Source organism: Nicotiana tomentosiformis, chromosome 7 (genome assembly GCF_000390325.3).
Source record: "Nicotiana tomentosiformis chromosome 7, ASM39032v3, whole genome shotgun sequence".
Lineage (NCBI taxonomy): Eukaryota > Viridiplantae > Streptophyta > Magnoliopsida > Solanales > Solanaceae > Nicotiana > Nicotiana tomentosiformis.
Genome location: NC_090818.1, coordinates 12,924,725 through 12,941,183, shown reverse-complemented (window position 1 = coordinate 12,941,183; position 16,459 = coordinate 12,924,725). Strand labels below are relative to the sequence as shown.

Here is a 16,459-nt window from a genome sequence, read left to right as displayed (position 1 = left end):
GTTCCAGCATAATATACTGGTCCAGCATAATATGTTGGAAGTTCATACTCAGGTGCATCAATCTCCAGTATATTAATAGCGAAAAATTTCAATGACTTTGCAAACGATGACTATTTTTTAATTACAATGTCCTAAAACTGGTTAGCCCGTGCTATTTTATTATACCATGTGAAGAGTGTTTTTGGACTGGTTTAGCCCAACGAATATACTATCCAACCTTTGCATTAAACTCTACAGTCTACATAAGTTATGCATTGTTTTATGGATATCAAATGTTATATTGTACTAATTTTGGAATATGAATGTATAAGAATTTATGTATTATTTTTTAATCCTTGCATTAGTAATACTTAATAAGAGCATTTAAGGAAAAAGGTGCCCTTAAATCACAAAATTCCTATTAACCGCATAAACAATCCCCATTACAAAAATTAAATTGAAAACCAAACAGCCCCTCGAGTAATATAGATATAATTTTGGTCAATGAGAAATTGTGTAAAAGTTAAAAATTCAACCAAATACGGGATTCAATAAATCCCATATTTTATCACAAAATTATTACTATATATTTCTTATCTAATGAAGCAAACAGACCCTTATACTGTGCTGTTTTTTCTTTTAACTAGCAGAGAATTTTTAACTAACGTTATTGATTTAAGTGTTAGTGTGAACTCTTATTACTATTAAAGGGTGTGGTGGGGTTATAACTACCTTTTCATTCTTATTTAGAGATTTCGGGCATCAATCCTAGAAATGTGATCTTTTTTGATAGAGAGGGTTTTACCTTCAAAGAGGAACTTTCTGACGCGATATCGAACGATGAGATCTCAAAGCGAATACCAAACATCGGATAGAAAAAGAGTGGACTTCGATTCCTTAAGACTCATTACATACGTTTTCTCTATTGGTCCTTTCCTGCGAGCAACATAGTCAAATAGCAAGGTTAGGAATATTATTACATGGAATATGATGAGATTTCAAATTCAAACCTATAAAGTTCGAATCAAGAATCCGCCTCTGGTCATATATTAAAAATGTAAAGTTTTAATGGTTTGCAAAATGATGCGCATTACGAAAAGAGTGCCAGTTTTTAAATATGGTGTATTGACATTAAGGAAGACAGTTGGAGTGAGTATGGAACCAATTTTCCAGAAATAGATAAGGTTGAGATCGATTTAGGAAAGACGTGAGCATAAAGGAAAGCACAGTATCGATGTGTTTCCTGTGCATGGGGTGGGGGTGGGGTGTGCTATCCATATTTTATAGTATTTCCATATATCAACCCCCTCCCCCTCCCCCCCAAAAAAAAAAAATTTGTTAAGCTTCTGTTACGTTTTTCCCAATTCCACCAAGCAATAAAAATGTCCCCTTTGGATAGCATAATTCCATCTTAGCAGTCAAATTATCAATATATATATTGCTTATACTTAGATATGTACGATTTTACGTCTAAGCATAACTTCAAATGCTTTTCTTTTCCTTCTTCTAATTAAAATCATGATACAAAGCAGCAAACAATTTGTGAAAAGAAAGTTCTTCTAAGTTTTTTGTTTTTAAATTTCGCCATATAAGTACATATTACTTGGAAAAATCTGTCAGGACTAAATAATCCCAATTTCAAAAGTTCTACTTGTCCTTTTCTTTCTCACTTTGGTTAACAAATATGCACATAATAAGCAAAAAAAAAAAAGCGAAAATGTGATATAAAAGGCGTCTAAGGCTCTACAAATTTGTAGAAGTTGAAATTCTCAACCATCTAGTATCTCTCTTTATTTTGTTAATCGAAAAAATAAACTTTAATTTACGAGCACGAAACAACAACAACAACAAAAAAAAAAAACCAGTAAAATCCCACAAATAGGTTATATGAAAGGTAGTTGTATGCGGAACTTAAATTCACATTGTAAAAGTAAAGAGGTTATTTACTAGCAAGAAAGAGATTAAATAATATGGTTAAAATAGAAAACCATTAAATGTATGTGCATTAAATCATTCTTAGATGAGTAATGTTGCACACGGCGCGAGAAAACTTTTTATAGGTAAAGAGTAGAGTTGTTGATTCAAGTAATAATGGATACCGTTGGAGAAAATCCCAATATAGTTAAACATCGACTTTAATAATATGAGCAAAGCCATGTAAAAATTGTTAAGGAGTACTCGCGAATCTCCTAAAAGAATACTCATTATTACTACCTCAGTTCACTTTTAATTGTTCACTATACTAAAAATATATTTTTACTTTTACTTGTCCATCTTAGCAAATCAAGAGAAAGACAATTTTTTTTCATGTTTTACCCTTATCATTAACTACTAATTCTCCAACTTATTTCCCAAGATTTTTTGAAATGCTATCATTATTATGGGTAAAATTGTCAAGTGCCTACTTCATTTTTTTTTTTCTTAAAGAGAGTATAAAGTGAAAAATGGACAACTAAAAGTGAACGGAGGAAGTAGAGGGTGTTTGGTTAAGTTTATAAGTTTGTCAAACTAGCTTATAAGCACATTTTGGATTATCTACGCGTTTGGTAAATATCTAAAGTCTTATAAGCCAAGTGCTTATAAGCTAAAATCAGTCATAAGTTGGTCACCCCCAACTTATGGTTTTTTAGCTTATAAGCAGTTTTAGTTTGACCAAAGTTTTTACTAGTTTATCCTTAATAATATTTTTTAATTCAGAAAATATTTTTTCCAAAATAAATTTTCTAACTTTCTCTTCATTCCATATTCGTTGTTCATCATTTTCTTTACAAAGAAATTTTTTAATTTATAATCTTTTGTAAAGTTTTTAAGAATATTTTTGTCATTTTAACAAAATAACAGCTTATCAGCACTTTTCTACCAAACACATCAATTACTTATTATTAGTTACAGCACATTTATCCAAACACATAAATGCTTATTTAAAAAATCAGATTCAGCACTTCAAAGTTATCAACTATCTATAATCAGTTTATCCAAACGGGCTCGTAGTAGTATAATAGTATTACTGCTGCTTTATTTTGAGCATTAACGTGTCAGTGTATAGAATTGAATGTTGAGTTAAGATTTGTGTATATAGTATGCGATGGCGTTTTAGGAAATATTTATTGGAGTATTACATTGTGGAACTTAGTAGATCAGTTTTAGGAAGAACAAATTAATTAGTGACAATAAATCGAACATATTAAAATTTTTACAATATCGTATGGTTGGTTGTTCAAGTCCTAATTAATATACTACATCTGGCCCTTATCTGTTATTTAAGATTTTTGCACGTCCATTAAAAAATTATTTAAAACATTAATGAAATATAATTAAATTATCATCATCTCTTCCTTAAATGAGTAATTAATAACTATATGCCTTCTTGGATTAGTAAGAGTAAAGTGACAAATATTATGAACTAAAGTTTTTTTTTTGCTAATGTAAAATGTTCATCGCCAAGGGGTATATATATATATATATATATATATATATATATATATATATATATATATATATATATATATATATATATGCTTTCGAGATATTACATACAAAGATGAAATTAATAGTTAGTCTGCTCGCGTGACCGAGAGTTTCAGAGGCGGATCCAGGATTTAAAGTTTATGGGTTCAACTTTTAATTTTTTAGCATTGAACCTATTATAATCTTAAATTTATGAGTTTATCTCTACTCTGCGTCGAAAGTTATGGGTTCAACTAAACCTGTACCTATAACGGTACATCCGCCCCGAAGAGTCTTATCGAAAAGGATCCTATTCTAATGGAGAAGGAGAAGTAGGAGCTAGCTTGACCAAAAAAAGAATAAGAAGAGATCAGTGTGACTTTTATTTTGAGATCAACATATCATGTAACACCGCGTTTTCATGTAATAGTTAATGAGTACTTAATATATAGTCATTGACCATGGTTAGGATTTAGCGTTTAGGAAAGACATGAGACCATTAAAGTCAGAATAACTTGAAATCTTCAAACATTCTTTGGTGTGGCTGTAGTTAATTATGGAGGTAATTAGAAGGAAACTTCCAATAAATATCGGATGCAATAATTGTGTGCACATGAAATGGGGTAGGTACAAATTCATGGTATGAGTGTGAATATAATATTGTCACTTTGGCATAAAGTTTGATACTGCTAATTATGCCTTTTTATTTGCATTGAATATGTCTCTGAAAATTTTAGAACCAACAGTTGCCTACTTCTTTGAATATTTTTCAGGAAATATATTTCACAAAATTTCAGTTTTCTCAACAAAAATTCCATATGTCATGCCGTGAAAAGGCTTTATATATATATATATATATATATATAATTTTATGTTCTCTCAAGTCCCAACGAACCTGCATCATTCCCTCCCCCTCACATTCATTTATTTTTTAAGAAGAGAAAATTTTTTCTACGTCCGACTGTCGATGTTTACGTCAAATCACATAAAATATTAGTGGTTAACGAATATATTGAGATAAAAAATATAAATTCTAAAAATACATGTAAAAGACATATATAAACACCAAGTGTGGGTGAATTTTCTTCTTTTTAAATCGTGTATTTAAAAATTCTTATGAAAATTTTGTTTTCCATTCTTTGGGTGATAAGAATTTTGAGAGGAACTTTGTCGGTCAATATTAAAAAGATTGGTAGATCTAGCAATACATCAATGATCACAACTACAAACTTGTCTAAAATTCAGAATTGTCTACTGCTTAAGCAGTGAAGAAAAAAATTCCATTTCTTCCAACAACATCGTTTAGATTAGTAAACTTGAAACGAGGAATGAATTTACCTATGGTCAATAGATATTTGTAAGATATTTTATACCTTGACCTCATACTTCTTATTAAAAAAATTCTATTATATAGAAGGATCGAGGAATGAAAAAAATAAAAGAATTAGAAATTAAACTCACGCCTATTTACGCTTATTGCATAAAAAACTTATGCCGATACTATTAAATTATTAGATTTAATACTTGAAAAAAAATCTTAAAGTAACGATAAAATTATTTTCGTATGACCTATGTATTACCGATTTGAACTATAAAATCAATTAAAAATAGACTGTCTACCTCATTGCTGGGATCAAAATTCAACTTTTGTTTTGCACATGTAGTAACTAGTAGTGGACAACTTACATGACAATAACAACTTTATAATATTTTAACAAAGAAAAGTGAAAAAGACAACGCGTGAGAACCTCAAAAGAAACTACTACTCCTAAAAGTGAAAAAGCAGTGAGATTTCCAATTTCCACCAAGTTCAGAAAATTTTGGACCCAATTATTACTAAAAGTAATTTTATTGGATAAGAGCCGCCGCTACGCGTATGTCGTTTTTCACATTCAACCGAATTTCGGTATTTACATACAAACTCCTAAAAAAAATGTATTTATTAAATTATCATTAATTAATTATTATCTTGACACATTAGGATATGTATATAAGGATAAATTTTAAAAAATTAAAATTAATTTTTTTTAATTATGTAAAATGACATTTATTTTGGAACAAAATAAAAAGACCAAAAAATTACTTATTATGGACCGGAGTAAGTACTAATCAACTCAACATTATATCTTTATTTCTATCCATGATCATAAAAAACTAGTACTCCCTCCGTTCCACTTTAATAAATTTTTTGGATGTTTTCACACGTATTAAAAAAATACATCTTTTAGCATTAATTAATAGTGATATTGACCATATTAACCTTAATGAGTTTCATTGAAAATATAACAAATATTCCTAGGCTCTTTATTCCAATGACAACTTTAAAAAAAAGACGTTAATTCCTTCTTGATATTTGAAAAAATTAAAAATTATGAACCACAAAAAAAAACTAAAAAATTAATTAAAATGGATCGGAGGGAGTATAATCTATATCTATCTATATTATATTAAAATCCCGAAGGTCCTTAGCGAAATGTCGTTCGTCTTGTTTACCCCTTAAAAATAGAGTTCACACTGGACAAAATAGTCATTTAATTATCTTCCTATATATAGTATAAATCATTAAATTTATTTTCCTAACATTTAGAAATATTTATTTAATTACTTTCCTATTTAGAACCTTGATTTAGAAAAGCGAAAAATGCATTCCTAAAATTCCTACCATAAATAAATGAGAAAAGTATGTTTTAGAGAAGGAACTAAAATGTCTTCAGTTCCTAAATTCTTAAGTTAATGAAAAGAAAATATATATTTCAAGAAGGAATCAAATAATTTTAAATTCTAATTTTTTCTATATATAAATAGAAAAGGACAATACATTAAAAGGAAACTCTTTACTTTTGCTATGGTCATTTTTCGACAACTTTGTCGAACAAAAACGTAGAATCCCTTTTCCCTTTTTTTCTTTTTTAACTTTTCTATCTATATCTATATCTATTCTATATTATATTTATTATTATATCTATACTATATTAAAAGCATGAAGGTCCTTAGCGAAATGTCGTTCGCCTTTTTTACACTTTAAAATTAGAGTTCTTACCAGACAAAATAGTCATTTAATAATTTTTTCCTAATCTTTAGGATATTAAAAATAACTAAAATTGTGGTTACTAAATTTTTCCTTATTTGAACTAGGTAAAAAGTCCTAAATTTAGCACTTTAAAATCAAATAAGATTTTACTTTATAAGAATTCCTTTTTTTATTTAAAGTATGTTATAAAAAACTATATTTACGGCTAAGCCTCCTATTAGGGCTTTGGAGTTAATTACGATATTAGTCAACAGAAACTTTGTCGATTTTATAGTTTTATTTTACTAAGCGTTCTTAGACAGGAACTATGACAAATTTGTGTTTATTAACTTGAATTTTAGTTATGCTTAATGATTTATTATATCTTTAAAAGCCATTTTTCTTATCTTTTACTTTGTGGTGCATTCATAATTCATGGTTGATTGTTGCTTCAATTTGAAAAAAAAAAAGGACTTGTTTTGGATTTTTTTCTTTTCTTTTTACTTTGCCATATCAACAGTTTGATATATTTGTTTGCTTATTAGTGTTTTTCATCTCTTTTTCTGTTCTTAATTTGGTATTGTCTAATTCTTGTGCTTTCTTTCTTCCAATTTTAGGTTGCAGTAGCTTTTGGACCTAAAACAACAAAGCATATTGAAGTAACACAACAATGAGTAAAATTTTGTTTATGTAAATTATTTACTTATTTGAATTGTGTGAAATAGCTATAACCCTTTATTCTAATTCCTACGCAAACAAGAAAACTTTAAATATTTAATTCAATCTACTATTTATCATGATTTAGTGATTTGAATTGATGTTCTTATGAAAAGATTTTTAAAACAAGCATTATTAAGTAAACACATTATTTATTTTAGCTGGTTAAAATTTATTTACGTAAGTCGGATAAGAGATGACAGTTGCACTGCCAAATCTTCATAAGCTAGTTCACGAAATAAAAAGAGAAAAATAAGAGTAAAGGTTAAGCGAGCACTGAAAGTCCTGAATTATTTTTCACGTGCTAAAGAGCACTTGAAGAAGACCCAGTTTGGTGTCCCCCGTATTCATTCTTTCTCCTCTTTTATTTCAACATACTTTTTTTTCATAAGCATACGTTCAAGTTATTATCCAGTATGTGTGTGTGAGAGAGACAGCGCGCACGCGCGCGTATGAAGAAAGAAATCATAAAGATAGTAAATATATATATATATATATATATATATATATTATATTTCTTCATGGCTTTAACCATTACTGGATATGTTATATAATCTTTTCAAGAATTTTTCTCTATACTCTTTAACTAATTGTTGCCACACTAATTCTACCTTAAACAAATAATTTAATGTCATCGAACTAAATCAATAGTAATAATTTAAATTGAAATACCAGCTAGCCACGCCGAAAAATATAGAAATCGATGAAAAGATTATAAAATTATTTATAAAAATGCCATAAAAATTATAAAAATATTTATTTTTAAAGACTTAAAATTGTCCCTCTAAATTGTCGAGCTCAAAAAAGTTGAATTTGAATAACTACCTATTCAAAACATATATTTGCAAGTAAAAATATTTTTTTTATTTGTAAAAACAAAAAAAACAAGCAATAACTATCATAACAAGAAGAATTGCATGAAGCTATTCTTAAATGTCTTCTTGATACCAAAAAAAATTTCAAAATTTTGTCTTTGAATTCCAACATGAATTTAATTTTGGTTACATATGTATGATAAACATGACATTACGATTAAAGAAAAATTATATTGAACGCCATAAATATAAAATGAAGATTACAGCTGAAAATCAACATTCATCATTTTTATGAATTGATATTTTTTATTTTCTTATTTTATAACTCAAGCACATTATTATTTATGTGTTTCTTTAAAATTATATACTTATTAGTATAGGATACACGCGCAACGCGCGTACCCTAAGATTAATTATATTAAAAGCACGAAGATCCTTAGCGAAATGTCGTTCGTCTTTTTTACTCCTTTAAAACAGAGTTCGCACTGGACAAAATAGTTATTTAATTATATTCCTATATATAGTATTAATCATTCAATTTACTTTCCTAATATTTAGAAATACTCATTTAATTACTTTCCTATTTAGGACCTTGATTTAGAAAAGTGAAAAAAACACATTCCTAAAATTTCTACCATAAATAAATGAGAAAAGTACATTTTAGAGAAGGAACTAAAATTTCTTCAGTTCCTAAAATCTTAAGTTAATTAAAAGAAAATATATATTTCAAGAACAAATCAAATTATTTTAAATTCTAATTTTTCCTACACATAAATAGAGAAAGACAATACATTAAAAGGAAACTCTTAACTATTTTTGTTATGGGTAATTTTTCGGCAACTTTGTCAAACAAAAACGTAGAATCCCTTTTTCCTTTTTTTTAAACTTTTCTATCTATATCTATACCTATCTATCTATATTATATTAAAAGCATGAAAGTCCTTAGCGAAAAATCGTTCGGCTTTTTTACTCCTTTAAAATAGAGTTCATACTGGACAAAATAGTCATTTAATTATCTTCCTATATATAGTATTAATCATTCAATTTTGCTTTCCTAATATTTAGAAATACTCATTTAGTTACTTTCCTATTTAGGACCTTGATTTAGAAAAGTAAAAAACACATTCCTAAAATTCCTACCATAAATAAATGAGAAAAGTACTTTTTAGAGAAGGAACTAAAATGTCTTCAATTCCTAAAATTTTAAGTTAATTAAAAGAAAATATATATTTCAAGAAAAAATCAAATCATAAATAAAAAAAACAATACGTTAAAAGAAAACTCTTAACTACTTTTGTTATGAATAATTTTTTGGCAACTTTGTCAAACAAAAATGTAGAATCCTTTTTTCCTTTTTCTTTTTCTTTTTTTAAACTTTTCGATTTACATGTTAAATTTTGAAATGTTATATTTTTACTTTGATATATATATATATATATATATATATATATATATATATATATATATATATATATATATATATATAAAATCCATTCTTTTAAAGTGTTCCTACTTTCTCATGTGGTGCATAAGTTAGAGTTAAATGAAAATCTTTGAGATGAAAAGAAACATAAGACTCAAAAAAAGAGATTAAATTGGGAGTGCATGGCTGACGGACTACGAAGATTGCTGAAATACATATCGGTTTACCTAGATTATAGGAGTGTATGGGGTACATGCAAAATAAATTTATTCTTTTTGTATATATTTTTATTGGTTAACATGATAGACACGTGCAACGCACGTACACTAAAAACTAGTTTAGTATAAAAGCGAATATGGATAAAAAAAAATTCACATGTAAGTTACGAGATTATTTTGCCGAGTTCCTTCGATATGGTTCTCTCAAGCGCCCCAGTATACTTTATTTGTTCATTTGTGTCAGTTTGAGGTACGATCAGTTTATCGGGAGGTTCACCCTCCTAATTTAATTTTTTTCCTGAAAATTTCAACTTTATTAACTATGACATGAGTCGCGACTATAAACATATTTATGTTATCGCTTGTTACGGAGAAATTGCAAATCACATCCCGACCCTACAAGTAATATTATTTTGGTCCTCAATAATATCGGTTATGTGATACAGTTAAGGGGCCCGCATTAAAGATTTGGACGTATTAGAGAGGAGGAAAATCATGTGGGTAGGGCCCAATATCTATATCTAAATCAAAGAATAAGAGGCTATAAATAATAAAAATAGGAGGATAAGACAATTTAGAGGGTACCAAATCATTGATAAGGAGGAGTATATATTAAGTACTATTTAAAGAAGATGCCCACATGTTATGGCATATAGTACTTCCTATACCTAAGCCCAATCAATTTATGTCAGAGTTTGTAACTAAAATATAGAAATAATTTGTTATTTAAAAAAACATGATTCCATAATGCATGAGCTTTTTCTTGATCCACAAACTACCAACTTCCCATCTTTTTTGTTTTCCTGTCCCACGATATCTTCGTATGCTTTTTCTATTTGTAAGGACTTGTTGATTAAAATGATTTGTTAGGTAGAGTAATAACTTAGTAATTTTGATTATAATTTTGAATTTATATTAAAAATATTTACTAAATATATATAACTTCAGAACTCAGTAAACTAATTTTATCTAACATCCATAATCGTTAAGCTCACAAATTTGACAATTCACTAATTAAGGGATAACACCCTACCTCATGTAGATATTTAATTTATTGGGGTGTACTGATGAAAAAAAAGGTAACTTGGTGTACGAATTATTCCGTATTCATGCAAATTACGAGAAATGATTGCACCCAAGAGAGTGCGATGTAGACAATCTACCGTAATGCACGCATCATGTCACGACTCAAACTCATGACTTATAGATCATACTTAAACAAACATTATCGTTGTTTCAAGACTCCTCTTTCGGGATGTACTAGTATTAATTAGAATTATATTCCTAAATATTCTTTTAGACTTACGTTCCCTATTCTATTTCCAGTGCCATTCTCTCATGATATGGATCATTAGTCAAAAATGCGTTTTAAGATTTGGATTTCAAGAACCTCTTATACTTTCGTATATTTACATTTACTATATTCATGTGAAAAAAACAATTTTTCAAAAAGTAGAGGAATCTAACAAATACATAAGAGTGGCCAGGAGCATTTGAAAAATTTCCATAATTTGCTAAATGCGACTAACCATTAAAAACATTATATTGGCAAAGCTATAATTTTATGGTTGTTAGACATGAGTCGTGAATTGTGATTGGGCGTCTTTTTTTCTCTCTTCTCGCAATCATAAGCCCATAAATTATAGCACCTATATTCTTATGATTAATTTAGGGTTCTCATCAGCAATAACTATATTTTACTAAATAATAAATTACCTAATTTACTCAAGATCAAGGAAATCAAAATAATAAGATATTAAAGTCTTTTTCTTTTTATATATGTCGGCTTCCTCTTTTGCGGAAAAGAAAATCTATAAAATAGTGACACAGACAATTAGTGGGATTAGGGGTGGCAAACGATTAATGTAAAATAGATAAAATATCTTATCCGGTCCATCTTTAATATGGATAGAAAATGGGTTAACTAGCGAAAAATATAGCGGATAATATGAATATCCATATTATCCATGATCTCTCGAATGTGATCAATTTTTGAAGAATTCATATTCTTTCAAACTTGAGGAACCCCCAATTTGAATATTTGCGAATGTAAAAGTTAAACCTATTGACTATTCATTTCTTAGTGGATAATATTGATCTTATCCATATTTGACCCATTTTTAAAAAAACTTCATTGACTAACCCATTTTTTAGTGAATAATATGAATAGATAATTATTTTTTTTATCCATTACCCGTACGTAGGATACTCATTGAAGGAGCTTGGTATATCAAGTTATACTTCTTTGAATACATGACATTTGCTGCTTATTAGGCCCTTGTATTAGTTTCCATATCAAGGTCAAATTTATTAAGGAATTCTGAAAAATGGCTTTTAATAATATAATCAAGTGCTTACTAGGATAACGACTTCTGCAGATCATATATCATTATCAGTCATATTCAAATCATAACTAACAGTCTAGTTTTCTTATTGTAGACCACAGTCTTCAGAGAATATTAGAAACTAGTTGGGCCAAAATTGGGAGTGACTACCCTCCCACGGAAACTTCTTAAATTTGGGTGACTTTGCACTTTGCCACTAATTAAATTCTGACCTGATTAAAATAAGTTTAGCAAATAATAGGAATATTGGTATTTGGTCTTGAGTGAAAATTATTTTCTGAAAAATTATATATTAAATATTAATAGGAGTATTAGTAAACTAGATAGTGTTTGGTAAATATTTCAAGTATTAAAGATTGATAATAATATCATAGCGTAAGTTGGAGCAAGTGATATAAAATTAATTATTATTTTTAGTTTTCCACCCGGTGTTCGGTACCTGTATTGGAACCCGATTATATCCGATTTCACGCCGCGTAGAGTCCCATTCGGGGGAAAGCGCTCCCTACCAAGTATTTTCCATACCCAAAGTTCAAACCCGAGAGCTCAAATTAAGGGAAGAGCAACTCCATCCGCTGCACCACATCATTTGACGATGATATAAAATTAAATATTAATATAGTCGTAGAAGAAACAAAAGCTAATCGAATGTAGAGTTTATAGGTTCATTTGAACTAAGTTTATTATATATAGAACATAGATATGTATATGAAAAGATCGTAACTTTTTTGACAAATATGAAATTCTAAATCCATTGTTACAAAGTGCAATGAGTTTAGTGGTGAGAACATAAAAACGGAATCAATTAAATTGAAATTAAATCCTGAATTAGCATGAGAAAAAATAACTTATGTCCATGAGAGAGGGAATTGATTTTTTCTTCATTTGAGGGAAAATGTTCTATTTGAAAATATTTTATAACGGCTAAACACAAAAAGAAATGTCTCTCTCATAAACTTCTTTTATCTTTTTAGAGTTCATATTAACCATCTTCTTAGAAACATAAAAGGCAGACTTTCTCTCGTGTTTAAGAAATTTAAACTAGTACAATTACTTTGTAAGTTGTGTTATATTAGCTTCGACAAAGCATATTAGTGAATTCTTATTACAATATACATTGAGTTTTAAATTATTAAAGCTACATTTTGTGCATGAAAATTAATTAAAGAAAATTTTCTGCAAATACTAGTAAAACGAAGTCATGTTTTAGGAATTCAAACATCAAATTAATTTAGGTTATTGAACTCTTAAAAAATCAAGTTCTCTGCAGTTCTGCACATTCATTTTCTCTTTTGTTTTTGTTTCGTGGGCTTTTATTAGGTGATTAGCACAAATAGGACACTTTGATGTTACTATTGATCTTTTGACCACACTTGCCCCAGGACAGAACTTTAAGTTTAACAAGTGCCTCATGGGATAAAATTTTGACTTTTGACCTTAAACGCTAACACATGGGGCAAGCGTGAGTCAAAAAGTAAAGACCATTAATTTTCAAGGCTATTGATTTCAATTTCCTGGCTATTCTTGGGGCAAAAGGCAAAATTGGCCGGTCGGCAAATATTAAGTACATTCGCTAGTTGAGAAGTGTATAAAATACATATAATTTTTATATATAATACTCACATAAATAAAAGTATATATTTTATCAGCTACTTTTTTGAGAACGACTAAAAGTGTTTGGTAAAATGGAGCATACAATTTGCCATCCCAATTTTTCGAGGGGATCTTTACACAAATAGCTGTCCATATTAATTGTTTATTTTTTCTAGCCATATACATAGATTATACATTAATTATACATAATTATGCATATATAATACATAAATTATGCATATATTATACCTCTACCGACTATTTTTAGTTTAAGTTATTGGGTGAGCAGCTATTTGGGTTAATTCTTCTTTTTATAGTCTAACCCAAGACTACATGTACAAATTGAATACTGAGCCCAACAAATTGGCTCCTACAGGAGGCCCATAAAAGCGGACGGCGCAGAATTAGGGCTTCAGACACATGTACTCGTCTATTTAAACTACTATTCACCTTTCTAGTCTCATTCATCCACAGTTTTCTCTACTTGTCGTTCCATTTCGTATTTTATTCTTAGGGTTTTTGACATCACTGCTAGGGTTTTTCAAGTTCTGAATTTTGTAATTATTAATTTACGCCGATGAGGAAGACATCCCAAGAATAGGAAGTGCCGTATGACACTTTAAACAGCAGCGGCAGCCGCAGTTTCCACTCATTTTCCCATCCACCATTGCTCAGCTACTACCCAGTCTCTGTTCAATGGTCTGGATTTTGTGGTATTCTGCACTGAAGCTGTTTGTGTGATTTGGAACGGGTCCCTGAGGTTTTCTTCATACCTAATTTTCTTAAGTTTTTTTTGTGTATTACTGATTAAAGAAGGTCCGATGCCACGTCGACGGTAGCAAAAATAAGCAATGACCGACGATGCTATGATTGGACCAATAACAAGTTTTTATTAATGTTTCGCATTTTGATAGGAATCTGTGGATGGATTTTTCATTCCTCACACGGAGCCGTTTTGTGCGATTACATACTATCTCTTTTTTGTTTTTAAAAAATTTATTCGGTGAGAAGTGAAGCCAATGAGGAATTTATTTATAAATATATGGAATTACCGTCTGAACATTTACATTGATGTCTGATCGACTATCTGAGGCTTCGTTTATTAACCTTTAGCTTTTCAGTTACGTTTTTTAAAATGTTAATTGTTCTAAAGTGTATTTTAAGCGCGTTACCAATCTCACAATCTTCGAGAAAATTCAGCCTTTTATATTTAACGTTGGTATAGATACAATTTTAGTTTCACAGTATTATTTTTTAACTTCAGATAATACTATTTAGAAATTGGTTAATTTTTCCCATTTTAATTTCAGGTTTGATTTCATCATTTGATGTATTCTATGGCTGTCCAACGGGACGGGACGGTGGTGGGACTGGACGAAATGGGATGGGACAAACGGGATGAAACGGTAGGTCCGTTCCGGGACGGACGGTAGGTCCATCCCATCCCGCTAACAAACGGGACGGGTTCGCTGGCCTTAAGTGCCATTTTAAAAAAAATTATTTAAGCATTGAGTTTGACAACGTATATTCTTTTGTCAATGACTTATTAAAGTTTGCAACATCTAGTTTTTTGACTTATTCAATAAATTTAAAAATTAAACGAAAAATAGGAAAGTAAGTAAAGAATTATAAAATATTAAAACAAAAGACTTGTAATAAAATATTCTAGCAATTATAAATATATAATAGAGTTATAATTTATTTAATATAATTTCGAGTGTAAGAGAATTCATAAAATAAATTCAACGCTTAGAGCCTTTTATTTTATTAATAGAACTTTCAAATGTCACATACAAATATAATTCTTTTGTAGAGCACCTAATTTATGCTTCCACCTTCTAGGAAGGGTTCTGTTTGAACTAGGTCTCTTAGTAGCCAATAAAAAATTATCATACTAATATTTGTAAGCTCCTATATAATTTCGTTGTAACTTATCTATAATTTCTCTCGGATATTGTTCTGGAATTGGTAATGTTAATTGATGTTCCATGAGTTCCATGCCGTCATCGCTCCCGGTGCTAAGTATCTCATTGTATTCTTCTTCTTCCCTAGTGGTTAATTTTTCAAAATCAAGATTTCTTCTTTCTGAATTAATCTAATCTCTGAATAATACGGAAATCTCTAGGCTGTCCTCTACTAATGAATGTCTATGATCTTCGATTTGAAATCTTGCCGCGCTAAAAGCACTCTCCGATGCTACTGATGATGCTTGAATAGCAAGGATATCTCGGGTCATTATGGAAAGTGTTGGAAAAGCCTTGCCACGCTCCCTCTACCATGCCAAAAGTTGTTCGTTGCCTTCTTCGTCTTTAATACTTTTCAATCTTTGATTAAGATAAGAATCAAGTTCATCATCAATAGAGGAATCAAAACCTGTTATATCATCCATATCTTCCCATAGAACTTCTACTCTAGACTTAGAAGTAGAAGGAGCAGTTTCACCACCTGTTGTTTCCATAGATTTATATTTATCAAACATTGATCTAACATAAGAATATATGTTTACTTGGCATTCTTCAAGAGATGGTTGTTCATTTTCTTGAATTGCTAAATTCTCATAGATTTTACGAACAAGTCCGTTTGCACCTCTTAATTTTAAAGATGGGTAATGGGTTAAGTATAGTAGAAATTAAATAAACTTAGGGAATAGGGAAAAAATACTTTTTAAATTTTGTAATCATTTCATTAATGGCCGGTGCATAAGTTGGATTAATTTTATACTTACCAAATACAACAGAAATTCCACAAATATACCATAATATTTGTGTAATAGTAGGATAATATATACCAAAAAATTATTTTCTAAAAATTTAGTAAGCTCTTTAATCTGATCCCAATCAGAATCAACAATTTGATCAGCGGGAATACCATTATGCATATTAAATATCTTTTGTATAGGCACCCGATAATCA

The 16,459-nt window shown here is 29.3% G+C and overlaps 1 long non-coding RNA gene and 3 other non-coding genes across 4 annotated transcripts; all 4 read left to right on the top strand.

Annotated features, from left to right (window-relative positions):
- Positions 1-14,009: 14,009 nt before the first annotated feature.
- Positions 14,010-15,928, top strand: LOC117281770 (uncharacterized). Its single transcript, XR_004512400.2, has 2 exons — positions 14,010-14,307; positions 14,858-15,928. It is a non-coding gene; the product is annotated as an uncharacterized lncRNA (long non-coding RNA).
- On the top strand, positions 14,120-14,184 carry LOC117281773 (small nucleolar RNA U49). Its single transcript, XR_004512403.1, has one exon. It is a non-coding gene; the product is annotated as a small nucleolar RNA U49 (small nucleolar RNA).
- On the top strand, positions 14,363-14,518 carry LOC117281772 (small nucleolar RNA snoR2/U65). Its single transcript, XR_004512402.1, has one exon. It is a non-coding gene; the product is annotated as a small nucleolar RNA snoR2/U65 (small nucleolar RNA).
- Positions 14,561-14,646, top strand: LOC117281771 (small nucleolar RNA snoR77Y). The gene has a single exon (XR_004512401.1). It is a non-coding gene; the product is annotated as a small nucleolar RNA snoR77Y (small nucleolar RNA).
- Positions 15,929-16,459: the final 531 nt, after the last annotated feature.